General features: G+C 36.8%; 1 protein-coding gene across 8 annotated transcripts in view; it reads right to left on the reverse strand.

Moving 5' to 3' along the window:
- The window catches only part of psd3l (pleckstrin and Sec7 domain containing 3, like), a 649,947-nt gene that overhangs the window by 343,035 nt on the left and 279,316 nt on the right, over positions 1-27,596 (reverse strand). The window contains exon 1 of one of the 8 annotated variants that reach the window (XM_051929576.1): positions 20,232-20,503. The exons of 6 other annotated variants lie outside the window; for them this stretch is intronic. The gene's annotated coding sequence lies outside the window, so the exon portion shown is untranslated. Of the gene's footprint in view, positions 1-20,231; positions 20,504-27,596 lie in introns of those variants that run through there. One more of the 8 variants, XM_051929575.1, reaches the window with a different exon arrangement.

Consider the following 27,596-nt stretch of genomic DNA (forward strand, 5'->3'; position numbering starts at 1 on the left):
TAAAATGTTTCCTTTTTTTTTCATAACCTCTTTAACACACTACTTCTCCGCTGCGAAGCGCGGGTATTTTGCTAGTATATATATATATATATATATATATATATATATATATATATATATACATACATATACACACATACATGCAGTTTCAATAACATAGAAATCAATATAAACATTAACATCATTATCATATGAGAATATGAAGTAATATATAAGAAGCACATTTCATATAAATATAAATTATTAAACAGTAAAATCTTCTTCTGTAATTTGCTACCGTGGCAATTTGTGTGTCTGTCCAGGATTTTAAATCACCTGTAGCTCGCAAACCGTTTCACCTATACACTTGAAATGTGGTACACATATAGTACGTCACGTCTACTATCTGCTTTATGGGTGATGATTGTATTACTCTTTTTATCTTTATTTTATTTTATTGTAGAATCAACTCCTATCTGCGCACACCAGGGCGGCCGTGGGCGGATGCGTATGGTGTATTCACTCCATGTTATCGTGCATTGCGCTGTCACTGGTATTTTGATAAAAGAATTTGAACAACATATAAGAAGCGTATAAATTATTAAACAGTAAAACATTAACATTTAAGAAGTAAAGTTAGATTAAGTACTACTGCAGTGCCTTCGGGTATACCTCATTTTTTGTTTTCCCATTACATGCTTAAATGTATACATTTTTTGGTGTACCTACCCGAGAACACGCGACATATAACCGAGCGTGGGAGAAGCATGGATTTTAAACACGCGTTGAGTTCATCTGCTGGTCTCCCTCGTGGAATAACTGGTAATGTTTGACTAAAATCTACAGCGAGTAAAACGACATTACCTCCTATTTTTTTTTTTACGATCTCTGAGATCTTGCTTTTTTCGGTTCAAGGCTTCATAAGCTCTTTTATGTTGTATGGTGTACTTATCCCAAACCATCATCTTTGAATGTTGCAAGACTTTCGCCTTGTATGTAGATCGGGGTAATTACATTCATTGCATTCCTAGTCTGAATCACAATCTGATTGTATGGGTGGTTACCTGGCACTGTAGGGTTGCCACCCGTCCTTTAAAATACGGAATCGTGCCGCATTTGAGAATGAAATTGCGCGTCCCGTTTTGAATCAATACTGGACGGGATTTGTCCCGTATTTTTTTTATCATTTTTTTAAAAGCAGCGTCTCATGCAAATCATCCCACACGCATTTTATGAAGATGCCTCCTTTCCTACTTTTGATTGGGTAATACTTGATGTCATCGTTAGTTTGATTGGTCTTTTTAACTGTCCAGTGAGGAGGGCGTGTCTTTTAAGTAGAGTCTGCAAAGTGTTGGCACTGAGATGTGGCATCAGCGCCAGAGTTGAAGCCCCTAACGTTGCGGTCAGCAAGTCGGCTAACATCCGCCATGTGCCGTCTTTCAGTTGCGAGAAGCAGATCATAGAATGGTTGAAACTGTTGCCCCTAACGTTGCGCCACGGCATGTGGTTCGTTTATACCTCGTGTCTTCTCATTAAACTTTTATCTCGTGAATATGTTATTGCAATCCGCAGCGGGAGCGTTTCTATAAACTTAATTTAAACTTACGTTTTACACCGTGCTTTGTTTCCCTTATGAACATGCTTGTATGCTTCACTCGCTCCCTTCTCAATTGTTTAATTAATTTTTTGCTCTTCGCTGTTTGCGGCTCTTCCTTCATTTCCCCCTACTTCGTTCTTTTATCTCGCGAATATGTTATTGCAATCCTTAACGGGAGCGTTTCAATAAACTGATTGAAAATAGTTTTGCATTTACCTTTTTAGTAAAAGGCGAGCTTTTAAGCCTGAGAAATCACCCCGTAAATGCACACGTTTAATTGCACATGTGTTAATATGTATGCTTACACAGTATTAAAAGACAGTCAAAAATTAACGTCATTTACCTTCGTTCCCGCGTTTGACTCGTGCTGTAAATCTCTTCCTTGTTTTTAGTTCACGTGATTACGTAGGAGGCGTGATGACGCGATACGTGACTCCGCCTCCTCCATTACAGTGTATGGACAAAAAATATGTTCCAGTTATGACCATTACGCGTAGAATTTCGAAATGAAACTTGCCTAACTTTTGTAAGTAAGCTGTAAGGAATGAGCCTGCCAAATTTCAGCCTTCCACCTACACGGGAAGTTCGAGAATTAGTGATGAGTGAGTCAGTCAGTCAGTCAGTCAGTGAGTCAGTGAGGGCTTTGCCTTTTATTAATATGTATAGATTAGTTTAAATATTATGCAGTCTAATGATGATAAAGTTGTTTAAAAAGTCACTTTAACGTGTCAGTGGACAGAGATTGTTAACATTAACAGAAAGTGTAGTTGTTTTACAAAAAATATTTACTATTTATTCCTTTTCTAAGACATATTCGGTGCAATACAATTTTTGACAAGTACTTCTGGATATTTTACTAAGTCTAAATGCCTCTTTGTATGGTTGAAAATATGTTGTCAAAATTAGTTTGTTTTTGCAAAATTTGTTCAATAAAAAGGTTCTATATTTTGACTGCATCTGTCATGCAATGTGATACCTTCTCCATTAGTGCCACCCCTTTGAAAACTATCACTTTATGGGGCAATGCAAAACTGTATTAATACTTGTGTGCACATTAAAATGTTTTTTTTTTTGTACAATGTACAATACTCTTGACAGTGGAATAGGTTATTCTTAGCCAGTAATTGCAGTGGAAAATGTGGTTAACATCCACTCATGCATTGGGAAAAAAATACCATCGAATACCGTGAAACTGGGATAATTTAGAAAAATACCGTGATATAGAATTTTGGTCATACTACCTGGAAGAATTTGTGAAATATTGGCTATTGTTTGGAAAATATAAGTAATCATATAGAAAGCTTTCCTTTTCATTAGGGAGTGAGTACAGGCAAAGCAACTTATTATCACATAATATATTGTGTGCCTTTTTTAAATCATAATGATAACTGAAATAAGCCAAATGGGCCTGATCAGAGGTTTACATACCCTTGAATGTTGCGGCTGATAATATACACACAAGATGACACACACAGATTCAAATTAGCAGTAACTAAGGGAGAGTGTCCACACCTGTAACTTCTTTGATTGTAATCATTGTCTCTGTGTAAATAGTCATTTTTAATTCATGCAGAGCTGCACTGAATTTGCTGGACACTGGGCCATGGAGAAAGCAAAAGAATTATCAAATTACCTGCGAAAAAAGGTTGTTGAATTGCATAAATCAAGAAGAAGCTACAAAAGCATTCACAAATCTGAAAATTCCTGTCAGTAGTGTCCAAACTCAGATAAAAAAGTGGAAAATTAGGGGTTCTTTTGTTATCATGCCACGGTCAGTTAGACCAACTGAGATTTCTGCCACAACTGCTTAGATCATTTGTCGAGATGCCAAGAAAAATGCACAAGTCACTTCAGCTGAAATACAGGCTTCTCTGCAAACAAGTGGTGTTGCTGTTTCATGATGCACAACAAGGAGGTGCTTGAACAAAAATGGGCTTTATGGTCGAGTTTCAAGAAAAAAGCACTATGTTTGGAGAGGACACAACAAGGCCCTCACGAAAACTGCACCATAGTTACTATGAAGTATGGAGATGGATCTCTGATGTTCTGGAGGTGTGTGAGCTACAGCAGCATAGGTAACTTAGTGAAAACTGATGGCAAAATCAATTGAGCATGTTACCAGAAAACATTGGAGGACAACTTGCATTCATCAGTCCAGAAGCTGTGCATGGGACGCACTTGGTTCTTCCACCATGACAACGATCCAAAACACAAAGCTAAGTAGACCCTTCAGTGGAAAATGCACAAAAAGGTGACGGTGTTGTAAGTGGCCATCATAGTTTCTTGACCTCAGTATCATTTAGCCACTTTGGGGAGATCCCAAACGTGCAGTTCATGCAAGACAACCCAAGAATTACGAGACCTGGAGACTTTTTTCCAAGAAGAATGGGCAGCTCCTCATCCACAACTTTCACAAAAGGCTGCATGCCATCAGTGATGCTAAATGGGACAATGCACAGTATTACGAACTAAGGGTATGCAAACTTGTGGACAGGGACCACCTCATTATTTTCCTTATTACTATGTTTTGTTTAATGGTTGTGTTATTCAGCGATGCCTTATAATTTAATTTGGATTCTATTAAAAGTAAATGAAATATGTTTTGCCTGATCAGTCAACTTTTCTTTAAAGTATGGTACACATCTTACAAATTCTGCCAGGGTAAGTAAAGTTATGAGCACAACTGTATATATGATAAGAGAAAAAGTGAAACACAAAAACAGACCAATCAGAAAAAAAATACTAGAAATCAGAGGACAGGTCATAAATCTCCTACCAACTCAGCCCCCAACACTAGTTCACAAAGGGGAACCCATGTCTGAAACCCAGGCCACTGTAAATGAATAAATACCAAGTTGGCCTTTAATGTCATTCATACCAGCTTTTAATTTCTAATCCTATTATCTGATGCCCAATTAATCTCTGAAGCAGAAACCTGAAAGCAATAAATTATAAAACAAAAACTTCCCATGCCAAATAGGTCAATTATTTCTGTTTTTAGCTGCCAAACCAGCAAAATCTTTAAAGTAATAGATGCAACAAAAATAACATATCTGTACAGCTGAGAAAAGCAAACAAAGATCTATAAATTGCTTTTTAATTAAAATCTTAATATAAGGCTGTGAAAGCTGTAGCTCAATTGCTTTCTTCAAACTTTAAAGTGATGCTTGCTTCAACTGCTGTTATGCTGTGTTTGAAGCTGTTGTCCTATGAGGCGCCTATCAAGCAAGATGTTGATTCTCAGAAACATGTCTTCTATTGTGGCTTTGGGTCTTTTCCAAGTTCTTTTTGATGGTACAGGAAACTATACTCAATGACACCTTGGCTTAAAAGTAAGAAACTGGTCTAGTGTCTGAGTTAAGTGCAAGGGCAAACTTAATTAAGAGGTATCTCAGAAGAGAAGCTGACAAAGCACAACCATGCACTCCAAAAGCAGATCTTACTTGAAGATTAAAAGAAAAAAATAAATCAGAACAGAAAATTCTTCAGAGTGATTAAAAGATTTAAGATCCCAGGAGTCAAAAATTTCATCTTATGTATTAATCTGCATTAAACCACATAGCGAAAGAAACTGTCTAATTAACCTCGTGGTTCAGCCTAAACTATACTAATGTGGCCAGTATAACACAAGTGGGTCTGCATGATTGTGACATGCAAAGGAGTAGTGTCTAATCCAGCTTTGATCTCTGGCTTATGGTCAGTCCAGTCAGAATAGGTTTCAACTCCCAGTGACTGATGTATATAAACAATTATCTGCAGTTTCAGTTGTTTTCTGAGTAAGATATGTTTTACTTTTTTGCTCATTTCTGTTTATTAATTATTTTAAATCTGTTTTTTGTCATTTTATAATTTTTGTATTTAAAATTATTTTGCTGAAATATTATTTAACATTTATACACTGTGTATATGTGTTTCCTGGTAAAATCCATTGCGTTCTATGGTTGAAACCCCAAAAGGAGGGTCCATCATGACATCAATACTGACGGACCGCCTTCACCTGGACAGTTTGCTTCGGAGTGCTTATTTAAGCAAAATCTTTTTGGTTATTTTTGTATGTACGGTGGTGTGAAAAACTATTTGCCCCCTTCCTGATTTCTTATTCTTTTGCATGTTTGTCACACAAAATGTTTCTGATCATCAAACACATTTAACCATTAGTCAAATATAACACAAGTAAACACAAAATGCAGTTTGTAAATGGTGGTTTTTATTATTTAGGGAGAAAAAAAAATCCAAACCTACATGGCCCTGTGTGAAAAAGTAATTGCCCCCTGAACCTAATAACTGGTTGGGCCACCCTTAGCAGCAATAACTGCAATCAAGCGTTTGCGATAACTTGCAATGAGTCTTTTACAGCGCTCTGGAGGAATTTTGGCCCACTCATCTTTGCAAAATTGTTGTAATTCAGCTTTATTTGAGGGTTTTCTAGCATGAACCACCTTTTTAAGGTCATGCCATAGCATCTCAATTGGATTCAGGTCAGGACTTTGACTAGGCCACTCCAAAGTCTTCATTTTGTTTTTCTTCAGCCATTCAGAGGTGGATTTGCTGGTGTGTTTTGGGTCATTGTCCTGTTGCAGCACCCAAGATCGCTTCAGCTTGAGTTGACGAACAGATGGCCGGACATTCTCCTTCAGGATTTTTTGGTAGACAGTAGAATTCATGGTTCCATCTATCACAGCAAGCCTTCCAGGTCCTGAAGCAGCAAAACAACCCCAGACCATCACACTACCACCACCATATTTTACTGTTGGTATGATGTTCTTTTTCTGAAATGCTGTGTTCCTTTTACGCCAGATGTAACGGGACATTTGACTTCCAAAAAGTTCAACTTTTGACTCATCAGTCCACAAGGTATTTTCCCAAAAGTCTTGGCAATCATTGAGATGTTTCTTAGCAAAATTGAGACGAGCCCTAATGTTCTTTTTGCTTAACAGTGGTTTGCGTCTTGGAAATCTGCCATGCAGGCCGTTTTTGCCCAGTCTCTTTCTTATGGTGGAGTCGTGAACACTGACCTTAATTGAGGCAAGTGAGGCCTGCAGTTCTTTAGACGTTGTCCTGGGGTCTTTTGTGACCTCTCGGATGAGTCGTCTCTGCGCTCTTGGGGTAATTTTGGTCAGCCGGCCACTCCTGGGAAGGTTCACCACTGTTCCATGTTTTTGCCATTTGTGGATAATGGCTCTCACTGTGGTTCGCTGGAGTCCCAAAGCTTTAGAAATGGCTTTATAACCTTTACCAGACTGATAGATCTCAATTACTTCTGTTCTCATTTGTTCCTGAATTTCTTTGGATCTTGGCATGATGTCTAGCTTTTGAGGTGCTTTTGGTCTACTTCTCTGTGTCAGGCAGCTCCTATTTAAGTGATTTCTTGATTGAAACAGGTGTGGCAGTAATCAGGCCTGGGGGTGGCTACGGAAATTGAACTCAGGTGTGATACACCACAGTTAGGTTATTTTTTAACAAGGGGGCAATTACTTTTTCACACAGGGCCATGTAGGTTTGGATTTTTTTTCTCCCTAAATAATAAAAACCATCATTTAAAAACTGCATTTTGTGTTTACTTGTGTTATATTTGACTAATGGTTAAATGTGTTTGATGATCAGAAACATTTTGTGTGACAAACATGCAAAAGAAAAAGAAATCAGGAAGGGGGCAAATAGTTTTTCACACCACTGTATATTATTGCATAAAATATAACATCAAATAACTAACAGTTCACTAAAAATGCTATGTGTTTGCCTTACAAAAACAACACTAATAAGATTCAGTGGAAAAAAACGGGATGGCGGTGTTCCCTGTAGGCCTAGTTGAAATAAATTCTTTTGTAATTGCGGCATTTTAAGTAACCTGAAACTATACAGATATAATATTAAAAGGCAATATCCCTCCCATATTGATATGGCGGTAAGAAATCACATATGAGAAAATAACAGCTTTCTTTAATGACGATTTACGAGGCATTACAGACGGGAAGCCAGCCATGACAAAACTTTATCAAGGTGGGATCTCGTTGTACGGCACTGTGGCGCAGTGGGTAGCACTGCTGCCTCGCAGTTAGGAGACCTGGGTTCGCTTCCCGGGTACTCTCTGCGTGGAGTTTGCATGTTCTCCCCGTGTCTGCATGGGTTTCCTCCGGGTACTCCAGTTTCCTCCCACAGTCCAAAGACATGCAGGTTAGGTGCATTGGCGATTCTAAATTTCCCTAGTGTGTGCACGTGTGTGTGTGTGTGTGTGTGTGTGCGTGCGCGCGCGCCCTGCCCGGGGTTTGTTTCCTACCTTGCACCCTGTGTTGGCTGGGATTGGCTCCAGCAGACCCCCGTGACCCTGTAGTTAGGATATAGCGGGTTGGATAATGGATGGATGGATGGATGGATAATGGATGGATGGATGGATCTCAATGTATACAGTGTACCATTTTTCAATGCTGCGCTGGAAGGCTTTCCAGGACGGATGACGATATCACCCATCCGTCCGTCGGCTTCGAAGACTTGGCTGCTGTCCAAGTCTTTTATACTGTTTTCTCCAAGTGTAGGCCCTTACTTAAGTTCCAAACAAGGCAAGGAGAGGATTCAATTTCATCTCTAACATACAGAAATAGTACAATGCCCATTTTCGTGGTTGTACCTTTCTCTCTTCAAATGCTTGCCTAGCAGTTCTAAATGCTGAGAGCCCCTGTGTGCTAACTTTGGCCAGGCCTGTACATGGGAGTGGATTTATAAAATAATATTTGTACACAGCAGAGTGACATTAAACTTATATTCTTATTACAGGCAGTGTGTGTGTTTAGCACATATTAAACAAGGGCAAAGACAGCAAACTTATCTGTGATGTGCAACTTTTAGTGAAAAGATCATTTATTATATTAAATAAATAACATTACACTAAAAATGCTATGTGTTTGCCTTACAAAAACAACACTAATAAGATTCAGTAGAAAAAAAAACAGGATGTATGCACCAAAACCAGTTTTAATTCATACAAGTGAATTTCAAATAAAATCACAAAAATAATGTATTTAATAAATAGTGTGTGGAAATATCAAAGCTTAGTTGTAACAAAATTATATTTGCAAATACACTAAAAGAAAAGGCATCTCCTGATTACATACTGTGCGCAATGTGATCTATATACCAGCCCCAAAAGTCCAGTTTCCAAAATAAATACTAAAGAAACAAAAACAGTGCCTTTGTTTCAGTTTCAGAACTCCATGATTAAATCAGCTCAAAGAAAGATTTGTAAGGGAAGAAAGTAACCTTTAATTTGTAAAAATTAACTCACCACGAAAACTGACTACCTTTTCATGTTAGGTTTTGGATCACCAAGAGGGAATTACCATTTAAGCAGGCGTAAGTTGCACTCTGTGCTGGATTAAGGAATTTGGGAGTGAAAGCTAAGACATTTTATCTATAGTATGAAAAACAACATTTCTACTTAGGGAAGTGACTCACTAATACAGTGCTAGTATATATACAGCAACTTAGCATAGAGAAAGTATGATCTTTATATTTAGTTCCTTTTTCACCTCAAATACTTCTATTTTCCCTTTCATTTACTGTTTACAGTATATTAAAACTATAAAAAAATGCTTTTGTAAAGTATATTGTGTTTTCAATCTAATTCAAGTAAATCAAAGATAAATGGGCATGGAAATTCACAGCCCAAATTCTTCAACATGCTTGTATGCGAGGGAGACATCTCTGGAGTCGATTTTTGAAAGGGGCAATGACAAGATACTGTCAGTTTACTGTGAGATACTGCACACTCCAGCTTCTAGACATCTTGAAGTCCGGTGATGCTGAAAACAATGGTGATAGTGCACAGTGCAAAGTAGGGCCTAGGTGTGAGACATTCCAGAGCGGAAGTGACACTAGGTGGCAATGCTCATAATTAACAACTTGGAAATGTTAATCAGAAATGTGGTGTTTAGCATATATTAAACAAAAGCAAAGACAGCAAACTTATCCTGCATTGATCCATTACCAGTACAAGACTAGTGAAACAGTGAGGAAAATGCAAAATTCTAGTTAAACCATGAAAGCCATTAAAGCAGTTTATTCTCTACATTTTTCTTCATTATATTTTTCTTATCTCCAAGCAGTAAAAATAATTTACCTATTTCATGTGATTAGCAATGACTCTCTTCCAGTGTAAATGTAGACAAAGATATTCAAAAAATATATATAGCATGCCAAGCTAAATTAGTCAACTAATAAGGAATACAAAATATGGCAAGTGTTATGGCATCATTTTGGTTTGTGCAGCTCCCTTGCAGTTGCAAGGAAGACATTAGACCGACTCATGGTTCCGTTATTATCTTTGTAGAGCTGGTATGATATTCTTGTGTCTGCAATGGGTATTCATTTTAAATATATATGCTCAGTGTAGCTAGGAAGGAATTTAGCTCCCTGAGACCAGGTGATGGAAAAGGAGATTCAGAAAATGGATGAAAAATACCAGTATGACTAAAGTATATATGGTCAATATTTATTTTTTATTTGATTTGATCATGGTCAATATTTAAACTACTTGAGCTCAATTAAAGTCAGCAGATACCAGTAAATTAAACTTGTGCTGAAAAGACAATGTGGTCATACAAATTTTCCAAACAAATGTGTATGTTTTACTTTCAGAAAATTAAGCTAAAATGTCAGTCATTAGGGCTGTGTGATGTATTAAACATTTACACTGTCATTTCAAAACAATGTACAGCTTGAGATGCATTAGAGAAAAAAAATTAAGACATCATTCTGCTTCATCATGGTTTGTTAGATATTTTGCCTTTTCTTAACAACAAGCAAACAACGTGCTACAAAAAAGGGCATAACATCATTGACAGTTTGCATTATTTTCTGTGGATCAGTGGCCCACAGTATGAGATGACATTTCATAATGCAAATGACAAACTTCAGTGCAATAATGACGAGTGGACATTTTAAGGATAGTGAGCTGCCTAAACGATAGTAAAATAGCTAAAATGTAAAGAGCAAGACACCATGGGTGCTCTGAGCCTGTGAACAGTGCAGTGGCACAGTGCCATAAATATACCTGCACTATTCCATTTCAAACTTTAGGCAGGATGCACTGATTAGACTGCCTCTTGTCAGACATGGGGCACTCCTGCTGCTTGATATGAAGTGTAGACCCCTCATTTGTAAAGGTTTTTATATATATTAAAACACCATTCTTCCTGTCCCAATTGAACAAATATTACTGGCCACTTAACATTATAGTTTTACGATTATTTTTACGAAAGGAAATAAATTCAATTTTGCTGAAATTGCTGACTCATCACTAATATTAGGTTAAAGGTAGCCTGGGCCCAGGTGGCCTCCCAGGTCTTGCAGTCTGTGTTCTGAGCCCTGTTACATATGTCTACAAACAAAATATAATGACCATATCAAGAAAGAGAAAGTCACCTTTATCTGCCAAGTTGTGCTGTGAACTACTGAATCATGGAGGCCTCTCAGGCCAGGCATCTGTGTAAGGGATAGCTTGGCCAGTCCCCTGTTGCAATATCTAAGTCTTTCGTAAACTCCCACTCTGTCTACTCGAGGAAGAAAAAACAAAACAGGCCATGATACATAGCACAGGAATCTCACACTATCCTATTGTGAATAAGACTGCTTGAACGATTTTTTGGGAGGCTTTGAAACATGAGAGAATTAAACCAAAAAAAAAAAAAAAAGTCACGGCTGCAGTTTGGTAATTTGATTTTTATTTACATCAACAATGAGGTCAGCCAGTCGGCAAGGGCCAATATCAGCAACCATCGCCTCAACCCCTAATAGTCATTCCCACTTTAACTGTAGAAGGAACTCATGACCATTACGCACGTTTTACAATCTTGGGTTTGAATCTAAGACCAGTTAGGATTCGTATGACTTGAAATGTCCTCCTCTGTCTGCAAGAACTTCCCTCTGGGAACTCTGAGTTTACTTTCACATCCAAAGACGTGCAAGTTAGATTAAGCTTGTCTCATATTTTTCCAGGTTTGTGAATATGTTTGAAAACTATTATTAGGTAGACCAATGTCACAATTAGGCTTGCTTACTACCTAGTGCACCATGCTGCTTGGATTAACTCCAGGCCTTCAAGACCCGAAACTGGAATAGGCCAGTTTATTAATGAATGGCTGACAAAACAAAATTTAATTGACTATCAATATGAACTTTTCATCTCATCACTAAAAAAAACAAAAAAACTGTAATCATGACCCATATTGTTAAATGAAACCATCTTTATTGTTATTTATAAGATGTGTTATGGTATCTTTATTATATTTAAGTAGCGACAGTAAAGGATCGTCTAAAAATGAAGTAAATGATGAGGGAAGATGGCAGAGGAAAGTAGAGTTTAATACAGGTTGTGGAGATAGGAGGAGAGGAAAGAGAGAACAGCAAACTAGGCATGTTCTGCAGTCTGTGTCAGTAGCTTAGGCAGACTGGATTGGAGAAGTGTCCTTTAATTCAACAGCACTGCCAGCTGTAAAAAATGGATAAAAAATGGATTATCTAGGTAAAATAAAAAAATAAACTTAATAGTGTGTCAAGTGTCAATCTCTGTTTTCACTAAATAATGAATAAAAAAATGATGCAAAAACATTCCACATTTGTTTTTGGTTTTCAAGTTCTGTGCCTGGTTTCCTCAGTGACAGCAGCATCAGACCCTGTTTTCATTTTTCAGCATGAAGCATTTGATGAAAGTTTGCATATACTTCAATAATTATATGAAAGATGACCAAATGTAACATTATAACTATGCAGCACTTGATATCAGTCAAGTGAAAGGTTATAACTACGAATTTCAAAGTAATTAAAATTTTACATTTTTAAGGCTGATTGTACACTGTAAGCACCAGGTAAGGTAGACGGCATCCTTATCAGGATGGAAATAGAGGTCTTGCCAAGACTGGACGCCTTAATGTAAGGATCGCTGGACTTGAGACACAACCCACCTGAAACACCTAATCTTCATCCCGGCTGGGATCAGTGGATAAGGAATGGACTGAGAGAAAGTGGGTTCCGGGAACAATTCATACCCCGACACAGAAAGTGGCACTGTTCCTCAAAGATGATCCCAAACACGACACCTGCAGTATTGCATGGGAAATGGAGTGCAGAAGTACAGCCCTGTTGGGGTCCTTGGGTCCCACGAGAGGGCACTGTTGGGGGGAGAATAATGCTTGTTTCTATGTGACCCAGAAGTGCAACTGATATGCCATTTGGCGACACCAGAAACACTCTTGGGTCTTGCCTGAAAATGGGCTCACCATCTCACATCTGGTAGTCAGAGTCGTGAGGTAGCAGGCAACACTCTCGGAGGAAGAATTTGACAGAATGGTATATAGGTGGTTGATCTTTTGGTGGCTGATTGTTGAAAAGGTGTGGTGTATAAATAAGTATATTTTATTTAAACTCAGAATTGTGTTGGGCATTACTGTGTCTGCAGTTTGGGTCTCGAGAGTGTCCCCTGGTGGTTACAACATAAGATGATTTCACATTCCACAAGCTTTTTCACAAAAAAACTGCAGATTCTGCAGGCTGGCACACAAAAAATTAACCAGATCAAATTATTGTCAAATTTTAAAGGCTGTGATACAAAGTGTTGTATTCATGAAAACAAACCTTGGTCTGTTTGCTGTTATAACTATCATGTCAACTTATGACAACTTCAGTCCATAGGATCTGCAAAATGACAACAACGTCTGGTACAGATGAAGAGGTTTTTAGTTTCTGTTTACATAATTAGAAGTATGCTACATTTTATCCATTGCTGAATTGTTTTACAAAAGCACTCACACAACAGGATACCATTCAACAAATGCCTCACATGTCAGCTTGAAGGAGTCTACAGAAACATGAAGCTCTCCAATCAAAATATGCTGTTCCAATGAATATGACATGTCTTCACTCCAGCAAGGCCACAGACACTGTAAAAGAGCTAACAAAATGAAATGTTAGGGGACCCCTGCTGAATTCTCCTGCTACATCTGCAGCAGCTAAAACTAGGGTGGGACTCCTTAACTTATGTGGGGCTGATTTTCCAACATTAGCTGTGGACACCGCACTACAGAAATATTAGAGTACACAAGTTTTCCTCTTAAGGTAGTTTGATCTACACAACAGATAAAACTGACATTTGTCTACTTGCATAATCAAAAGACGTACTTTCATATAGATAAAAAGAAGCCCTGAAGATACCTTTTTCCATGCAAAAACATTTCAACCACAAAGCAGACAGGACAGTATTCATAACAGATACGCAGTTTACACCTCCTCACCCAAAATCTAAGGAGACTTTGTTTTCGGGGAGAAAAAATACCATAACATACAGAATACTTTCTGTGCTTAATCTGCTTGTTTAATCCAATTCAGAATCTCACTGAATGCGATGCAGGAACCAAATCAGGACAGGGTACTAAGTCATCATATGCACGCACAATGTGACAATTAGGAAGCATGTATTAGGGTGTGGAATAAAAACCATAGTATCTGAAGAAAAACTCATATAAAACAGAGAATATTCAATCTCCACAAAAGCCCAATGTGAAATTTAAACCCAAGCTAATGAAACTTTTCAGAAGAAACCAATTTCATATTTAAATCTGCAGTACTACTGTAGTTGTTGTCCTTTATTTCTAAAAGGATACTGTAGCATAGTTGGTAAACAGCATCATCCCCAAGGACAGGTTCTGTTGCATACACTATGCAATGCATTACATAGCATCGCTAGGATATTCTAATTATCTGCTACTTATAAATATTCACATACCATCTACAACAGCTGCCTCCGTGAATAAATCTATTCTCCTCAGAGAATCTTCTGATAAATTAGGTTATGTAAACATGATAGTAACCAAGATAAATGAATAGTTACATTCCACAAGTTGGTACCTAGTGTTATAAATACACGTACAACTAATTTTAGGATCTGTCCCATATATGGCAGTCTACCAACTGGTGTCACATCCAAACCTGACATTTACATTATGGGTGGTATGCTCATTAAGCTTAAAAGCACCATCCCAAAAGAAGGGTGTTAAGTAAAGACGTCACAGTTATGAGAGTTAGTCAGTCATTTGTATGCCTGTTTTGTGAACTCAGCAAATTCTTATGACCACAATATTTTATGGGAGATGACTTAAGATTAAGATGTCCCTAGTTTATGCACTCACTGAGAAAAAGTTGTGATTGCAAGAAAGAATAAATCCTTCCAGTTCCTTATAGCAAATAAGATTATTTTCCTTCAGTGCTAAATATTGGTTTATTACTGCAGTCTGCACATACTCTAGATAATGAAAGCATGGCTTCATCAAACTCAGTTTTTAAAAACTTTTTACAAATAAAGAGTTCAACTTCTTTGTCATAAAATATCAATTACCATTTTTTATTATTTAACATGATGATAATATCAGGCTGTGTGGCATAGTGGTTAAGACTTGTGGGTTTAAATCCCGCTACTGACACTGTGTGACCATGAGCAAGTTACTTGATCTGCCTGTGCTCCAATTGGAAAACCAAAAAGAAATGTAACCAACTGTATCAAAAATGTTATAAGTCACCTTGGATAAAGGTGTCAGCCAAATAAGTAAATATAATACCAAAAGTAATGAGCTCACTGAAATTACCAACAAATACTGGATGATATTAAAACACAGAGATTCATAAGTAGCAGTGTCATCTACCACTTTACTAATGAATGATAATGATTACTAATGAAATCACATGTCTTGGTTACTTGTTCATGGTTCAGTGAGTGAAAATTGTCTGACAAAGAGACCAGAACATGTCATTTCAACAATATGCAATGACTGATAATTTTTGTGAAAGAAGAAATTATCCCAAGTCATATCCAGAAAGACTAAAGATAGTTTGGACAGCAGATGCCAAAACCTGGAAGTGCTAGTAGATATCCATTCACCACCAACACAAGTAGCACAAATAACATCTTTTCAAAGCCTTTTAAAGCAATCCAGAGTGACGGGGACCGATGATGGCAAATACGTCCTTTTGAGTAATTTTCTGAAAGAATAGATGCTCAAGAGGTGTGTTTATCTAAAGGAGTATGTGCTGATTAGATCAATAAAGGTAATGTATTATTAAACAGTTGTAAATATTAGAACTTTATAATTAGGAATAGATTGTTATAAGTTATTGCCCATGGAAAACAGTGATCATTCAGATAAAATCACAACTTAACTTGAAGTGAATATATATTTTAGGGAACTGACCAACTCACCACAGTATCAGTGCTGGCTCTTACTATGAAAAGTTAGGCTATGGTCAAACGCAAGAGTGTAAGATGGATTTCTCTGCCATGAACAGAGTAAGATGCAAGATAGTAAGATTCAAATGAAATGTAACAAATAGGCCATATGCACTAAGAGAAAACTCATCTTATGCTTCTGATGGGTATAAAGCAATTCTCCATTACAGTAAAAGTAGGAACGACGTTTAAGTACTTGCTTTATTCTTAATCTTTCCTTCTGTTCCAGGCAAAGACACAAGTGAAAAATGGTTGGGGTGCCCCTTTCTGCTTGAATGCATTTCTCTGCTAATGGACTTAAATTAAGGGAACACCCACACAAAACGTTCTTGAAAAAAATTTTCAGGCAACCAAGGAGGATAAAATAAACTTGACTTGGATAATGTGTAAATAGGAATAGAAATTAACTGTGATCTTTGCACGATCTAATTATGGTGGTAAAACATAAAAAGAATGTTTCAGCTATATAGGTTGTTTATAATATACTGTTGGACATATGCCTATCTGTATAAAAAGTATATAAATAAAATTAAAAGTTCAGCCTTTTTTCCTATCTGCAGATTTGTTTGCCAAAATAATTTGGCTGTAAAACTAAAAAAAGCTAAAATTCAAAAAATACTTTAAGGTGTTTTAACAGTCTTGTAATGAACAAATAAGAAATTCAAAACAAATAAGTACTAGTGGCAAAAAACAAGCAACTTCGCTGCTCAGTATAGACAGTTTCCTTAAACTGTTCCCATATGACATCAGTTTCTTTTCTGAGCAGATTTCTTACACTGTCCAAATTTACAGCAGGCAATTCCTGCCTCCTTTTTTCATCTTTTCACACACCCTGCACAGCTTCAATGTTACATTCTTACTTCTTCCAAGTCAGTGCCAAGTTAAACCGTAAAGCTCATAAAACTTTGTTTACATGCAACAAATAAAGGTTATAAACTGCAATTGTCTCTATTACACAATGCTTTCAAAGTAAAGAAAAAAATCTAGAAACATATACATAATGTACAGTTTTGTTTATTTTGAAATGCTAATTAGCCTCAAAAACTAGAGCATGCAAGACACTTTTTTTACAAGATTAAATTTTATATAGGCCAATTAGAAAAAGATATGCTACTAATAACAACACTCAATTATTCTTAAAAATATGGCCTCTAAAAATAAAAAACTGCCTTTGATATTTTGATAAAAGGAAGCCCATTGGTCAGACAACATGCACACACATTACATTGGTATTCAAATGATTACCCTGCTTTACTACTTGTGTAAATATTTTAACTAATATTTGCAATTTCGAGACAAAATGCATCACACATAAATTTGACCTTGAGATCAAACTTCGCATGTTTTTACTTAATTATTATCATGTAAATGCTGAAAAAATGACACCCTTCTATAAACCCTTCAATACTATTAACAAGCTGACACAATTACTCTGTACTGTGAACTCATTTTCTTTTTATAATGACAAACTCTGCAAAAAAGTCTCCTCCTCTTTACAAGCCCACAACACCGTTCACATTTACAAATATGTTTATTATAGCAAAGAAAGACATTAACAAATATTGCATAGATATCTAATTCAGCAGCATATTTAAATAGTGTAGCTCAAAGTGCCTTACAAGAAGTAAAAAAGTATTATAATAAATAAATTGGGAAATATTAAACAGATAATGCAAATAAAAAATTAAAAAAATAGAAGTGTGTCACTAGAGAAATTAAGCATAATTTTAATTACTACTTAGTGCAGTATATTCAGTTTTCAAATCTCTAATTGTTAGAATAGTAAAGGTCACAGTCCGAAATTATGAAGAGATGGTCAGGAAGGAGGGGAAAACAAAAACTCCAGCCAATACGATGCTTGAGAAAATAAACCTCTATGGATTCCAGAGTCAAAAGTCCCAACCCACCAAACCATACCATTTTATAATAAACAAAATGGAATAATATTATTTGTTATTAAGACAAACCTATAAGATTAATTAATTGCAGTGGATCTCACCATTGCAATCCTGACAATCCAGGCACCATTGTAGGCAAGGCACAAAACAACCTTGGGAGTGACACCAATCAATCAAAGGACCCACTCCCACATACATCCAGAATCAGAAAAAGACTAATTTGTAATTAGTGATGTGAGATGACAACCAGAGTACCTGAAGGAAAAACCACACAGGCATGACGTTTATAGAATGTCTTATTTTGGAGTTTGAACAATGTGGGATTTCATTTCAGGATGCTGGATCTGTGAGGTAGTACACTGTATCTCACCATGTATAGTACAAAAACAACTCAAGATTATATGCAACAACACACAAAAGCACAATATTCCCTTGGAAATACATATACTTGCTTTAAATTACTTTGAAAACTAGGAGTCCACATTTAGTTTAACTACCAAATGGACGGATACAAAAGGCTAACGGAGCTAATCAATTAAGTCACTTAAGCATACTACAGTATACAATTAAGTCACTTAAGCATACTACAGTATAAGTCAGAAATTATTTATCCAAATTATTTAATACTATAAACCTACCTTTAATTTAGACACACTCATATTTTTCATTGTTAAGTGATTTTGAAATCTGTTGTTTATACATTAAAAGGCCAAAACACAAATTGAAACATTTCATATTTTCCAAGTATTTAGGAGGACTTGTGTATTATGCATACCATTACCATTCATCCTTCAATCTGTCTGTTTTATCAGAATAAATGTTTAATAAAAAGATCCATTATTTTTAAAGGTACTGAAAACATAAAACTCTCAAAGTTACTTGATCTAATTCAGGGTCACTGAGGGCATATACAAACCTTTCAGCACTGAGAATGAGACACCACTAACATTAATGTACACTCTCACTCACTAATTAAACGTCAATTTGGAATTGCACGTCCATTGAACAAGCACATCTTTGTGATGTGAGAGAAGAACCAGAGTAACCAGCAAAAAATACATGTAGCCACATGGAGAACAGCATTCTAACCCTGATGCTCAGTCTATGAAGCAGCAGCAGTACCATTTATCACTGTACCACTATGCTGTGGTAAAACAACACTGTGAAATTCATAAATCTTAAACACATATATTGGGTGGTTATTCTACAATTTTGAAAACTATTGAGAGAACCTATGATGACCCATGTCTAGGTTTTAAGTGTTCACTTCAAGCTGCCCAACAGTAGCAATAGTTCTTGAGGGCCCAAATAAATTCAGACTACATAATTTTGACTCCACCACAAGTATAATCATATTACAAAACAATATAGTATGCACTCCTGGCAGAAAAGGTACAGAACCTCTGATAGCAAGCACTACTTAAAAACCACTTTAGTAAGCAACCTTACTACTATTCAACAACTTGGGCAAGTGTAATTAAATATGTACTCTATCTAACCACACCGTTCTGATTTTTTTACTCATATATGGTACTGACTAACTCGGCATATCATATCTTAACTCAAGCATATCTATCCAACAACTTTCAAATTAAGCAACTAGATAAGGTTTATCTAAACTGACTTGCAGATTCAATAACTAGAAACAGAAATTTGTTTTAATCCGTGAGTCTGACTATTCCTAGCTAAAACATTTTTGGTTAAGTACGTTTCTAAAAGACTGTATATTTACCGTACAATTGCAGATTTTGATTTATCACAGAGCTCTAACTTTAAACCCAAGGGCGTGTACCGTGAAGTGCATGACCATGGAAGTCTTTCAGGAAGGAAATAAACGTATTTTATACACAGAACCACAAGTCGTTAAATCGGTCTTGGTGGTAAAGAAGATAACATTTGCCAATTGTGTATTTCCAAAGATGTGCTTATTTCCTGGCACTAGTCGGCGGAGCGCTGCTTCCCCGGAGGCCGTCGACTGCCACGAAACAGAGCCAGATGTAGCTAGCGAGCTGCCTGCATCCAGAGCTCCAGTGACAGACACCGACAGCTGGGTGCGCACAAAGCTAACACCACCATTGCCACCTTTTAAGTGTCTGCCTTCAAGAACAAACGATCACGCATACTGGGTACGTGTTAAACTGTCAACGGAATAGAGACAAGAGCTAGGGCGGAAAGATACCACAGGATGAATAAATGCAGGTGTATGAATGAAACATCTGCCTTCTTGTGGCGCCTTTCGTCGGAACTTTTCCTTGCCACACCTGTGGAAGACCTAAAATCTGTCCGTGGAGCAACGCTAAGATCACCCGCTCTATATCGCATCTGAAACTTGAATGTTCGCTTCCAGTGACGAACTAGCCTTTGATGGTTCCACAAACTACACAGAACTTTAAATCTAACACTGCTTTTGGTCCCAAACTTATAATAACAAACAAAGTCCTTAGAAAACTCGCATACAAAGTAAACATTCTTACTTAGCTATACTGTATACCTGAAGTCCCAGTATCATTCCGGTAGTCGACTTGTTCTCAAAAGTTGCCTTTTCATCGCCTCACTTCTGTCTTTACAAAACCATTGAGTTACAACGAGGGAAGGACAGCTGAGTTATCCGTCTACCGCCTATTCTGAAATCCCGCAACTTCCCATGTGTTACAAAAGTTTGTGGTCTTCTAGAGCGCAGCTGCTGCCCTGAGTTTCCCACAAGCCCCCGCATTCGAGTCCTGCAAGACAGGGGAGCTGAAGCTCGGACACAGGCGGCGAATCTCCGAAACGGCCAGCCTCCTGATTCACTGCAACTTCCCCTTCATTCGGCCGACATCGCAGTTAACACTTTCAACGCCCCCGATCCCTTTGCAATGACGTTTCTACGTGTTAGGATTATGGTGGTAAGAATGCCAAAAAGAACCCGATCGCTCATTTTAAGCGTTTTAATGTTTAGTCACAAAAAAAAGTAGAGCAAGTTCATTTTTTATCAATAGCATTCTGGGTAAAGATGTCTCATGCGTCCACAAATAGGTGTGAGTTTGTGATAACGGAAACGTACTTTATTTTGGGTGATAGCTGACAAGCTCATGCTTAAAGATGCAACTGACATGGCACAGACTGTGCTCACTGTTTGTATTTTCTTTTTCTAGGAGCGTCTCTCTGTTTTCTAAAGATCAATTAGTTAACTGGGCTACAGCAAACTGCAACTACTGTTTTTCAGTGTTAGGATTAAATTAATGCCCGTGGATCTTAATAAATAAGTAGGAAACAAATAAGCTCTTTTCACTATTACAGAATGAACAGTTGTATTTTGCAGTCTCCATTATTTTGCAAATATCCATCCATCCATCATAAATCCAGTATAATTCAGTCCAGGGTTGCAGGGATTTTAAAGCTTAAGTGTGACATTTCTTAAAATTGTATATAATTATGGCATTATTTGTATTATTTTAAAATTATGAAACATCTTTGCTGTTATTTAGATAAACTGGTAAATTATTTGGATTATAGTGTGGTAAAGTGGGCAGTGGGCTTGGTGCAAATCCTGTGTTTAGATTTCATCCATTTGGAGTTTGCATGTTCACCAACATGTCTACACTCCCATCAAAAATCACATTTTCCTCTATGTTGTGTGTGTTCGTGTTAGAGAGAGGAGGCTCTGCAATGGTCTGGAACCCCCTGTCCAGCACTGATTCCTGCTTTGCACTCTGTGCTGCCTGGATAGGCTTTTACCCTAATGACCCCAAATTAGACTAAGATGATTAGAAATTTTTATGTTATTTTGAAAAAGTATGGTGAATATTCCTGCATATTGATTTTGGACATTCTTTGTGTCGTCTGCATCAGTTTTCCACCTCTATTATTTTCAACATGATTTCTCTATTCACAATTATGATATTCACCATGAATTATTTATTAAAAATGACAGCATAATTTTAACCAGTTATTCCATTAATTTGCAAACGTGCTGTTATTTTGCAAAAATGGCTGTATTATTTTACAATCCATTGTCAGGGCATGGACTTAAAGAAGTAAATTTTTTTAATTGGCAGATAAATGTTTTTTCAATACGTAAACTGTATTAATATTCATCCATGCATTTCCAAACCCACATTGTCCAAATTAGGGCCTACTTTGGCTGCAATGGATGCAAGAAAACAAGTAACCCTGGAACAAGCTCAGGTTAGAGTCGCGAAATCAACTATCTTCTTCACCTTTAAGATTTGGGGGGAAACCAACAAAGATGCTCAGAGAAAAATCAACAGGACCAACTGAGAACATGCAAACTCTATACAGATGATGACCAAAACCACATATGAGCCTAGTCTTCTGGAACTATGAGGCAGCAGCACCAACCATTACACCATCCCACTACTTCACTGTATTAATATATGAAATTAATGAATAAATAATTAAATAACCCACTGCCATACACACAGCATAGGCACACTTTGCTTTGCATCATTTTATGTTTGTACCACTAGCAACATCTCCCATACTTTAATTTAGAAGCAAAGCAAATACTGTAATATTTATCATTAAATTTTCTCTGACTCCAGATGTTTCCAAAATAATGTAAAATGTTATTGCTGATAAATATGTAATCGTTAATGGTGTGATGGACGGCCATGGTCATTACCTAGTTGGGATGTCAGCTGGATGGAAGGACCAGAGGAGAGAGCATCCACAAGGCATTACCTTCCCTGGGACACTAGAGGGCAGTCCACCTGGATGGGTGTGGCACCGTGGATTCCCACAGCACACACTGGGAGTTGAAGTTTGATGCAGGGTGTTGGGTTCCGTAGGGATCGCTAAGTGGGAGCTGCTGAGATGGCAGAGTCCTGCTATGCTAGGCTTTCACCTCACCTGGAAATGATTCTAGACCTTGCTAATGAGCCACCCGCCTTTATTTGGGGCTGGAGTTGGGAGAAAGAGGACGAAGCTCACTAGGGAGGAGAAGAGAGAGAAAGAGAGCGGGGGATGGGGGGCGCAAAGTGTACACTGTGTATTGTGCATTGTGCACTGTGCTTAGTGTTGTACTGTGCGGTGTTGTGGGGAGTAAGCAAAAAGTGCTTCCCATGGGAATAAACGTGTGCTCTGCCTGTCTGTGTTGGGTTGGGGCAGCTGGAGCACCCCGTGTTAGTTCACAATGGGTACATTTAGTACCAAGATTCAATCCCCTTACAGCTGCCATTTTTGTATGTGTCAATCTTTCCATTAAAGGTCACATCCTTATTTGAGCTGGTCTCCAAAGCTAAAAATATAGAAAAATGTATTCTTGCTGCAGCCATTAAACTCTTTAGTTTGTGCAATGTCAATGTTCCCATTTTTTGGAGCAGCAGTTTAAGATCAATTTTTATGTTTAGTGCAGCTGCATTCTTCTTAAATTGTTTCTTAAAAAAATCAGAATGACCAAAATGAAAAATAATATCTACAACAGAGTAAACAAAAATGTACTTTTAACCTTGTTTGAAAATGAAGACCTGAAATGTCAGTCATTCATTACTTCACAGGCTAAGAAATGAATAAAATGTATTATTATTATTATTATTAATAAAACTATATATATCCAGTTAATAAAAAATTATCTTGCATTTAGAAATTGGGCTGAACATTCATCAACAGAATAAGTAAAACCAAAACCACGACTGAATGTAGTAGCTGCAGCGAAAATTTTTTTTTGTCTTTGATGACAGCAATTTATAACTGCCTTCAGCCTCCAGGATTTACTGGAAACACAGTCAGCTTTAAGTAAAAACTCTTGTCAGTCCTCATTCCTTAACAAATGCTAGGTGTGACTTATACAATTGCCATTGCAGGTCCTTGGCATTGAGGAAAATGCACTGTTCTGACTGTATTCAAAACTACAAGTAGATGAGTAATATACGAAACTGAATCCAAATTAGGGCAGTGACTAAAAAGTATACCCATTACACAATGGCTGAAACAAAGTCCTGTGTTAAATATCTGAAAGTACTATACATGGCTTTTTCTACTATACACTGTAGCACGTCTGTATTTAAAGTGTTATCTGAGAATTTAAAAGCAATTAAAATAATAGAAATGCCTAGACAGTGTCCATTATCAGTTTGATTTAACTGAAAACTAAACCACATAAAGAAAATGGTTGTGTATTAAAGTCTGAAAGACAAAATATTTTTTATCACCAATTGAACCTAATGAACTATCAAGATAATAAATATCAAACATAAAGCTTGGCAACATCGAGAGTTATAAAGATTACAGTTTTTTTTTTGCTCACATTTGTGATGAAATTCTTTTTCCCACTCACTGATAAAAAAAGATCCAACAATAATAAAAGTTTATAAAAACTAAAAAAATTGGTATATGAGTAGATTAAGTCATGCGATATGAAAAACACTGCAACAAAATGATACACAACAATAACCTGCAAAACAAAATTCAATATACAAGAACAAAATGATGACAGGAAACTGTTATGTTTATGCATAAAAGCAAAGAGTTAATGTTGATTTTTTTTCTTTGATTTGATATACTTTATTATTCCCCAAGGGGAAGCTGTCTTTCAAGGTTCAATTTACATTTCATAATTTGTACCTCTTGGGTATGCAAATGTTTCCTCAACCTGTTTGTCTGAGCTTTGATCCTGTGGTATCAACAGCTAGATTTTCAAGAAGAGAACAGTTTTGTTTGAGGTGTTGGACTTCTATATTATATACAGGCTTTACTTCTGAGAGTGATTGATGTAAATTCCTTCAGCCAAAGGTAAGTCAGATCATAGAGCTTTTTGTGGAGGTCATGCCCCAGTCTGTGGTTTTTATGTCCTTCCTTATCATAGGATAATGGCATCAATTTCTTGTAGAACATTTTTCATAGTCTATGCATTCATTTATTTTCTCCCTACTTAGACCAAAAAACTAGCACAGGGAGCTAGAAATTATCCTTGTTAAAAGGCTTAATGTATTACCAATTGTTAAAGCTATTACGTTTTTACAGTAGTTGAAAGAAGGTCCCCTTTTGCTTGTGTTTTTTTTTTCCACATTACATTTTGCAAAAGCAGGCTGACTCATTTAATTTATGTGATATAAGCAGTGTGTTAGTTAAAAGAAAATACTGGGAGGATTTAACCTTCAGCCTAACAATTTTGATATTCATCAATGCACTTTTTTAATCACCTGTCACATCCTGTGATTATAAATATCACACATGTCAATGAGCCCATTAGTCAGCTACCTTGGGTTTAGGCATATATGCATCCAGAAAATGGCACTTCAAGTGAAAAATTATAGCCGTAAAACAGAAAATGCCAAGCCTCCTACTAAACAAGAACATTGTTAACTCCTGTTTTTGTAAATTGCAGCTCAGTTCTTAGTGCTGCCAAAACTAACTTGTTTTGATGTCAATTGTAGAGTTTGGTGGGTAAGTGGAAAGGCACTTACTATGAAAACTGAAGTGGGTGCCCTGGGTCACAACCAGAGTGGCCGATTCATAATTTTGTGACCAGCTAAATGAATCACTCACTAAAGAACTATCAATAAAGTACATTTTCCTTTCATTGTAATTATTTTTACATTATAACCTGTCCCTCCTGACACTGGTCAAGAGAAATAAAAAAGAATTAGAAATTCTTGGCTCAGCTCATGAACTAAACCAATTAGTTTAGTTTCTGACGTAAAAATACATCTGCAATAGTAAAAGGGGAAACACTTAAAAGTGGCAAGGAGTCTGGAAGACACAAATGTGTGTTTAGTGTCAACAGTATAAAAACTGGAGCAGAGAATTTTAAAAATGCGAAGAGTCTATCCTGAATTTGTTTCAGGGAAATCTGGTCACTACACTTACACAACAAGGAAAATAGAATATGTGGAATGCAGTCCCCAAAAAATGTGGCAATTTTTACTGGATGCCAGAATGGCTTTAGTGATTTGCCAGTCACAGCTGCTTGGTGTCCTCAGTACTCCAGTTTTACAGAAAGAATTTTCAGACACAGGCTCCTTGTAATCCAGAATTGAATATATGGGTTTGGGATATAAAATGAACATATACAGATTAACAGATCCACTGCACCATTCTGTACATTTTCTGAATTTGGACCAGGAGGCTTGCTGTAACAGTGTTCTGATCCATCATAGTCCAATTTGAGTACTGAATAAGAGCCTACTGCCCATGTACTTACCAGGGAAAAGAATTTAAAACTACAGAAATAAAAATGCTTATGTAATAATATCTAGCAAAGCAAGATGAAGAGAGAGAATGTGTATTGCTTGGGCCGAGAACAAGTAGTGATTCATAACACTGAAAAAAGGTGAAATAATAGTAAAATCCTTCTAACAGTAAATTTGAAAACAGAATAAAAATATGTAAAATATATTAGCCTATTTGCACACACAATTTCAAAATATAAAAGAATGGATCCACTGAAATTGCTATAATCTGCCATTTAAACGTTTATTTAGATGTCCACTGGCTTTAATTATCAAATACATTGTGGAATGTTTGAAATACTCCACTCAAATTAGCGGTAGAAAGTTCAGAGCAGTGCATGTCTATTCAGCATGAGAATGCTACAAATCCACATGTGCTAAGTGGAATTGCCTGCTTAACCTTGCAAAGACAGAGGTCACAGGATATCTGCAGTGTATCAAGGCAGAGGATAGTTCAACAGTGGGTGAAGCAGCTAAAGTTTTGTGCCTCCAACAAATACCTATTGTGGTATAGCACGAACAGATAGTGGACAGCCTTTCAAAAGGGATATTCACAAATAAAATGTGTCTGGAGCAAATGTTACACATAATATGAACCTTATGTGGTCGTACTGACAGTGTCCAAGAACTAAGTATTGTCAAGGTAGGTACTGTACCAAATTCTTATTTTCCAAAATTCGCTACAACCACTCCAGAATACCAAAATTTACCTCATATAAACTTACCTAAAATCTCAAATCTTATGGTCTTGACCAAAGCTTACTTACAAAACCCCTAGTGAATACTCGTTTAGTTGTGTTGCTTCCACTGCCTAGGTCAATCTATAAAATGCCTTAAGCTTCAAAATTTGAAACTTTTTTTTCTCTCTTTGCTGCACTTCAAAATACCGTGACTTCACCTTCTCACTCTACTTCATCAGTGCACTGCTGTTTTACTATTGGCTTTATGTTGAAAACAAATCCTACAACATCTCTTTTACTTTGCAAGTTTGGTAGGTGTGCCTACTGTACAGAAAGCTAAATGCAATAAAGACTTACTATTTATCATTAATAGCCAGAAGAAAAGAAATACTTGTTTTTAATTCTTTGACCTTGAGATGTCAGCATTTGATTTCTCTGTTCTTCTCCAACCATAAATGTTAGGAGCTTTGTTACAAGATAACGGACCATTACATAAACACATGGAGTGGTACATTTCCCTTTCAGCATTAAAAGAGTCCCTCATGCAGTAATCACAAAGACATCCGGATATCAACACTGCATCTTATGCAGTTCAAAAGAGAAATTCTAAAATGAAAAATTTTTATGGGAATGGGAAAGACAATATATAAAAAAATGTATTATTATTATTATTAAAAAAGAAGACTAGCTGAGAATCCAGCACCATTACTACATCCTGCACATTCTCCCCATGTCACTTTGATTTTCCTCCCACATCACTAACCGGAGACTCAAAATTGGCCCAGTATGACTGTGTGTGGGTCGATTGGTTCTGGCCTTGAAATCATTGGTGACAGGATAGGTACCAGCTCCCCTGGACTTTTAACAGAATATGCCGTTTAAAAAGTGGATGGATGAATAGTTTGATTAAATGTTGAATGCCTTTGCGTATTTGGCAAATAAAGATAATTGAGATTTGTTCCACATTTAAAGCGAAACAGTACAATACTTCTGAATGTAGTAAAA

The sequence above is a fragment of the Erpetoichthys calabaricus genome, chromosome 7, assembly GCF_900747795.2.
Source record: "Erpetoichthys calabaricus chromosome 7, fErpCal1.3, whole genome shotgun sequence".
Taxonomy (NCBI): domain Eukaryota; kingdom Metazoa; phylum Chordata; class Cladistia; order Polypteriformes; family Polypteridae; genus Erpetoichthys; species Erpetoichthys calabaricus.